At 41.3% G+C, this 7500-nt stretch overlaps 1 protein-coding gene and 1 non-coding gene across 2 annotated transcripts in view; both read right to left on the bottom strand.

Moving 5' to 3' along the window:
• The window catches only part of LOC143297639 (phosphatidylinositol phosphatase PTPRQ-like), a 91725-nt gene that overhangs the window by 34673 nt on the left and 49552 nt on the right, over positions 1-7500 (bottom strand). The gene's annotated exons all lie outside the window — the stretch shown is intronic.
• LOC143298393 (small nucleolar RNA SNORA23) lies at positions 1590-1789 on the bottom strand. The gene has a single exon (XR_013057385.1). It is a non-coding gene; the product is annotated as a small nucleolar RNA SNORA23 (small nucleolar RNA).

The following is a 7500-nucleotide window of genomic DNA, read 5'->3' as shown; positions in this document are numbered from 1 at the left end:
TATTCTGACAGTGGTGGGAAGGGTGTGGTGTGGTGTGGTGGTTGTGTGTGTGTGTATGTGAGAGAGCATTGTATCACACTGCATGGGAATTTTATTGATCTTGGAGGGACTTGGACTTTGAGTAGACTGGGAGGTGATTGTGACGACAGTGGTTTTGAATATCACGATGCAAGGACAATCTAGTTCCAGAAGGCACACACACACAAAACCCAAACTGCACATGCCCACTCTTTCCCATAATTATCCATATCCTCTGTGGCACCCCCACCTTAACCTCATCCCATCCCCACTCTGTCTTACTGTGCACCTCCCTACACCTCTCGGGGTTATCCACAACCCTACCCTCCAGCCTACCCTACCCTCCTCCTCTCCCTCACATTCTACCCCTCCTTTCTTCCTAAGCCCCTCCCCACCACTTCCCGTCTTACACCCTATCCTACACGACGACTATCCCACCATTTTTTTTCTGCTTCTTTTGCTACCTCTTCGTCACTGCCCTAAACTGCTTGAATGTGTGAATACTTTGGACATACTTCCTGTCAACAGTCAACACATTTTCCTCCAAAGAACGGAGTATTAGGATTGCTGGGTGTGATCCCCTCAGAGATCACACGAACTCTCAGCAAATTTTGGCCAGGTTTATTTCTTTAAGCGCTGTCTAAACAATCAACACCACGATTTCAAGATGTGCACCAAATCAAATTCTGCATTGTTTGCTTACTTCATTTCTTAGCATTTCCAATGTTGTGCAAATCTATTCTCAATACATAAAGCCTGTATATATTCGGTGATATATATTTCATGATTCCCAGGTTATATTTTAACGAAAAAGTATAATAATGTTGTACAACAAACTGGTTAAATATTACCTCCCTTGCTTCTGTGCGCGCGCGTGTGTGTGTATGTGTGTCTGTCTGTCTGTCGCTGTCTCTGTCTGTATATCTGTCTGTATGTCTGTCTCTCACTCTCGTTTCATCCGAATGACAAGACGCTCTGCAAGTGAAACTTGGGACAAAGTGCAAGGTTGGGATTTGAACCCATACTCTGTTCAATGTCAGGCTTAATTATGTTCATTGACACAATATGACAGTGTCTCTCCCTCTCTCTCTATCTGTCTTGGCTTGGCTTGCAGTCTATATTTACAAATCTTTGAAAAGGTTGAAGGTTATACTATCGTAGTGGTTTGTTTTGTGGTTGTTGTCGTTGTTTTTGTTTGTTTGTTTATTTTGTAAGTGTACTATATGACATGTGTGGTATATTGCTGTTGTAGTAGTTAGACATTGATTGTGTGCAATTTATGGTATACAAAGTATGTTACTGTTGTATTCAGTATGACTGTTATGATTCCTATATTTCAATGTACATGTGTCACACCTCTTCAGTAAGGGGCTATGGCCTTTATTTGAATAAAACATTTCGTTCGTTCGTTCTCTATCTGTCTGTCTGTCTCTACAGCCTTTTTTATGGGAGAAAGTTCATGTGACAATGTTCATATGTAAGGGGAAAACTTACTAACTGCGTCTCCCTTGCAAAGATCTCACGTTTTCATACTTCAGAACGTGGTGTGTGTGTGAGAATGATTTACGTGACTGTGTGTGTGTGTGTGTGTGTCTGTGTGTGTGTGAGGGACACACACACACACACACACACACACACACATATATATATATATATATATATATATATATGTGTGTGTGTGTGTGTGTATGTATATATACATAAATCACACACACACACACACACACACACACACACACACACACACACGCACACACACACACACGTATATATATATATATATATATATATAGAGAGAGAGAGAGAGAGAGAGAGAGAGAGAGAGAGAGAGAGAATGGGGGTGGGAACGACAAAATCTTCACTATCGAGGGAAATAGATACGCAAGTCGTTTAAATAGTCTTTAATTGTTCAACAGTACACATGATCTCAATACAAAGACACAAGAGCATCAGCAAGCTAAACCCTTGTATTGTGCTTGCACGTTGCAAACAGGCGAGAGAGAGAGAGAGAGAGAGAGAGACGCTTTGACGCTTTGATATTTTATTGTCATTACCTGCATAGGTCTATTGACAAGGGGGTGATAGGGTTAATTCTTAAGTCACCACAAGTACTATACCACACTCTGCTTAATCCATCAAAACAAAACAAAACAAACATGCAAAAAGAGAAAAACAAAACAGCTTTTATCGGAATACAACATCCTTGCAATAGGGAAGCAACAAATATTAAAAAAAAGAAACAAAGACAAAAACACAAAAGGACAAAAACAACATTACTCGACCATTATTCTATTAGCGATATTGTTCAATGTCTACCTTATTATTTGGCTTACAGTCTGAACACAAGATAATAGACAATATACATTGCTATCCCCCTCATTTACTCTGGTATTGTTCTGAATAGTATGATTACATCTTATTCTCTGCACTTCTACAAGAAATTTGGCTATTGACAGACGACAAAGCAGAAACAATGTCGTGCCTTTTAGCTACATCAGACTTAAAAACAAAAAACACACACACTTATCTCTTACCCTATCGAATGATTTACATTGAAACAAGTAATGTTTTTCATCATCAACACTAGAAGCGCACAAAGGGATGGTGGTTCTGTGGATGTCCCAGGCTAAAACCATCTTTTATTTGCATTAAATCCAAGTGTCCTTAGTCGAGATCTTGCAAAGTTTATTCTTTGCCACTTATCTGTGATGACTGTCAGGAATGTTTCCGTTTGAAATACATTTTTTAATGAAAAAAAAAACAACTATGTTTTTCTTTAGTTTCCATATCAGAATGCCAATTTTGTTTAAAAGAACAAATATGTCTATCTTTAAATTCCGAAATAAACTGCTGTTCATTTCCCACTCTTGAGACATCCACACAATTCCAAAACCATGTTCAGACAGAATCTTTTTAACATAATAAGCCCGGTTTTCTTTACCTAATTCCATTTGTAATAACATCATATCATAACCTTGTTTGCACAAACGTGATTGCGGAAGCTTCAATAATTTCAACCAATATTTTATGCATTTCACAAATGTTTTTATGTACAAAGAGAGAGAGAGAGAGAGAGAGAGAAGAGAGAGAGAGGAGAGAGAGAGAGAGAAGAGAGAGAGAGAAGAGAGAGAGAGAGAAAGAGTCACGTACAGCATTCAGACATAGGAATAAAAAAAAAACAAAAAAAAAACACACACACATTGAAGTTCTATGGTTTTATTCGTCCTCTGTGTGGGTACATGTGCGCGTGCGCGTGCAAGCATGTATGTGAGTGTGCGTGTGCGTGCGTGCGGGCGCGCGCGTGTGTGTGTGTGTGAGTGTGTGTGTGTCTGTGTGTGCCTGTGTCTGTGTTTGTGTGAGTGTGTGTGTGGAAGTGTAGCTGTGTGTATGTATGTGTGTGTATTGGTGTGTGCGTGTATGCATGTGGCTGTGTGTATGCATGTATGTGTGTATGTTTTTGGGGGAATGGTGTCATTGGGTGGGTGTATGTGTGTGTGTGAGTAAGTGTATGGGTGTTTGGGAGGGGGATGAGGAGGGCTGTGTATGTGCCTGTGTGTGAGCGCACACAATCGGCAATGAACTGCACCACCAAATACCTTGAAGAAATCACCATCCAGCACTACACACCAGGCCCTGACCTGGAACCCCCAGGAGAGAAGGAAGAGAGGACGACCCAAGAGCAGCTGGAGGCAGGAGGGACACTGGAGCAGAGCTAAAGAGGCTGGGATCCAGCTGGAGGGATGCAGAAAGGACAGCCCACAGTCGAGTTCGGTGGAGAAACGTCGTTGATGGCCTGTGCTCCACAGGGAGCGAAGAGTCTAAGTAAGTCTCTGTCTGTCTGTCTGTCTGTCTGTCTGTACTGTCTGTCTGTCTGTCTGTCTGTCTGTCTGTCTCTCTCTCTCTCTCTCTCTCTCTCTCTCTCTCTCTCTCTCTATCATACAGCAACTTCAAAATTCTACTGTAACTACAACTGCCATATAGTAAGAAAGCAGTTCAACAAAAAGAGCACACAGCCTTGACAATACACACCGCAACAAGGAAACAGGTATAAGGACATGATTAAATTGGGATGAACGAGTCAATGAAACGGACCACACAAAATTCGTTCACTTTAACAAGTGTGGTCTCTCGTAATATAATGTGAGAGCAAGCCACTTTCAGCAACACATTTCCACAGCCAAGTTTGGAGACGGCACTAGAGAAAGCGCGCGCACGCACACACACACACACACACACACACACACACACACACACACACACACACACAGAGTCACATACAGAGAGAGAGAGAGAGAGAGAGAGAGAGATTATTCAGTTTACAGTTTACATGTATGTTCAGGCAAGGCGATTACGTAAAGTTTACATGTCTACACAGGCAAGGTGGTAATATGTCTATACATGTGAAATAGTAACAGTTTACATGTCCACACAGGAAAGGCAGTGACAGTTTACATGTCTATACAGTCAAGGCAGTTACATTTACAAGTCTACTTGTCTATATAGATGAGACAGTAACAGTTCACATGTCCATGTAGATGATCAACTTGAAAGAGTTCTTGTTGATACATATTCAGCCCAGAGAACATTTCGGGCACATACAGTTTACATCAGCCAAGACAGTAGCAAAGATCATCCAGTTTAACTCTTAGCACCAAGTTAAGACGTAAAAAACATAATATTATTGCAACAGGAATATCTTCCACAATGCGACAACAATTCGACCAGTCATCGTTTAGAAATCATAAAATATTCTGGTAATGCATACATCTGGCTTCTGTTTCGCACCAGCTAGCTGTGTATAATGACAGCACATGTGAATTCAGATTAATCACACATGAACCTAGTTTAATTACACCCAATTCCAGTTCAAGCACACTTGCTTACAGTTCAAGCACATCTGAATCCACTTCAAGCACACCTGGTTCCCACACCTGCTGCCAGACGGGATCCAGTGTCAGCACCAACAGTTCCAGGTGCAGCCACCTGGGTCCCTGTCACACCTGTGGCAGCAGGTCCAGGTCACTGAGGTCTCACAGCCCTGTGGCGTTGCGCTTGGCATTGTCCAGTGTTTCGTAGTGGCTGCTGTCCTCAACTGACCAACACACAGGCAGCAGATCGGTTGGCTAAGATATTATCCATGCATCATCCAAACGACTGACTAGCTCATACACCCATTATCTAGTTTCAGTTTCAGTTTCAGTAGCTCAAGGAGGCGTCACTGCGTTCGGACAAATCCATATACGCTACACCACATCTGCCAAGCAGATTCCTGACCAGCAGCGTAACCCAACGCGCTTAGTCAGGCCTTGAGAAAAAAAAAAGAATAAATAATAGATAAGCTTACATAAATAAATAAATAAATAAATAAATAAAATAAATAAATAATAATTATGATAAAAAGGTAGTAGTAATGATAATAATAAAATAATAATAATAATAATGAATAAATAAATAAGACAACAATGATGATAAATAAGCAAATAAATGTAAAACATGAAGACACACTATTATCTAACTTATCCGCAGGTGTGTACATTGCTTGCATGTTCCTTCGTCAAAATTACCAAAAAAAGTATTTTATGCGAGGAATTTATTTCCGCTTTTATAATGTTTTAATGTCATGGAGTGTTTTCAAGAAAAAAAACAGATTAGTACAAACATGGACAGTCCTGTTACTCATGAAGAAACGTTTATGACTGCCACGTCTTACTGATTACAACTGATCTCCGCCATTTATGAGGAATAGCATATGACTTGGAATATCAATACAATAAATTCCAGTTTTTACAACCCATGAAATTGCTACTGCTAAGGTATATAATATGTCTGACACAAACATGATGCATAGCAACATCACTTCAGGAAAGAACCGCCGGGCAACGTCTTGGAGATTGGATGTCTGCACCCCATAAACATTCCGTGGGACTGCCACAAGGATTTCCGCTCTCCCCAGTCCTATACAACGTCTGAACGAAATGACTTGCAAATCTTAAAAATAAAAATATAAAAAAAGTAGCCCGTGTGCTCACTCTAGCGGACGATAGCCCAGTCTTCAAGGAACTACAACCGTCCAGAAACAATTGAATAATATCACCCAGTGGTGCCAGGACACGGGATGTTCCATCAATCCAACGAAACCCGAAACGTTACCACGCACTCTCAACAATAAAACTGAGCAAGTCATCACCAGCTGTCTCATCGATGGAACAGAGATCGAGGACACTGAAAGTCTACTCAGGAATACAGTTCGACAGGATGCTGACCTTCAGAAAACATACTGCAAACAACGTTTTGAAATACAGAGAGTCTTTCATACTTAAAGGCAATGGCAGCAACATGCATTGAATAAGGCCACCTCTTCCGGCTTTATCAATCACTAGTTCTCAGTGTAACTATGGACTACAGCTGACAACACTTTCTCAAAGCAGGCTCCTGAAGTTAGAAAGAATTCAAAATGAAGCGATGAGACTGATCCTGGGAACAACGAAAGACACTCTTTCTGAGACCACGTGATACCTGTTTGACCCTCCTTCATTGCAGACCAGACACAAATTAGAGCAGGTTATATTGCTTATTTCAGAGGGCCATAAAACCTTCAAATCCCACTACTGGATGCTGTGAAGGAACAAAAAGACAGCCGTCTAGGAGCCGAAGATGATGGATGGCCAAGAGAGAAAACACCATTTGAATTGTATGCCAGCTACAATACCTGAAAAAAACAAAAGAATATGAAGAATACCCACAACATCTCTAACACCTCATCAATACAATCATATCGCTCACTCTGAGAAGGAATCCATACGCGTGCCTTCAAATCAACAAGCAAGGATTCCGACTGACACTATGAACCTTGTACAAAAAGTTGAAAGTGGAATGGGGAGGACAAAGAAGTATGATTCAATGCACAAAATCCATTATTGTGCAAAAGCTGGACATGCAAATATGAACGAGCCGTCTTGCTGGTAGCGCAACTAGAACGAGTGGACTACATCTGGGTAGATCTGAGATATTAAGGAAAGTAAGAGAGTACCTAAAAAAGCAAGTACGAGGCCATCACACTGTCAATTGCCTCGCAGTAATGCACAGGGAGCAGCCGTAAGTCTAACCTAAAAGGTACAGTCTAACCTAAAAGTCTAACCTAAAAGGTAGAGCACGAACCATCACCAATCAAACGAATGTAGGCATACTTCCCCAAGCCAACGATGTGCAGATTTCTTCCTAAAGGGAGCAGGGTCTCTGTGGGCCAATCATGGCCTGAGAGATCATTTGTTTTAAAAACGGCTTTCAAGTGGTCAGTATTTGTTGCAGGAGATACTCCCTGCTGTGTTCAGATTGCACAGAGAGAGAGAGACAGAGACAGAGACAGAGAGAGAGAAGAACATAGCCACGCACCATAGACATAGGTGGTATCATACACAGAGCTGTTCCTGAAGGCAGCTTCGTTCTCATACACCGTCCCCCTGTGCTGTCCCTCGCGCATCT

Source organism: Babylonia areolata, chromosome 23 (assembly GCF_041734735.1).
Source record: "Babylonia areolata isolate BAREFJ2019XMU chromosome 23, ASM4173473v1, whole genome shotgun sequence".
Classification (NCBI taxonomy): domain Eukaryota; kingdom Metazoa; phylum Mollusca; class Gastropoda; order Neogastropoda; family Buccinidae; genus Babylonia; species Babylonia areolata.
This window is presented reverse-complemented; position numbering and strand designations above follow the sequence as displayed.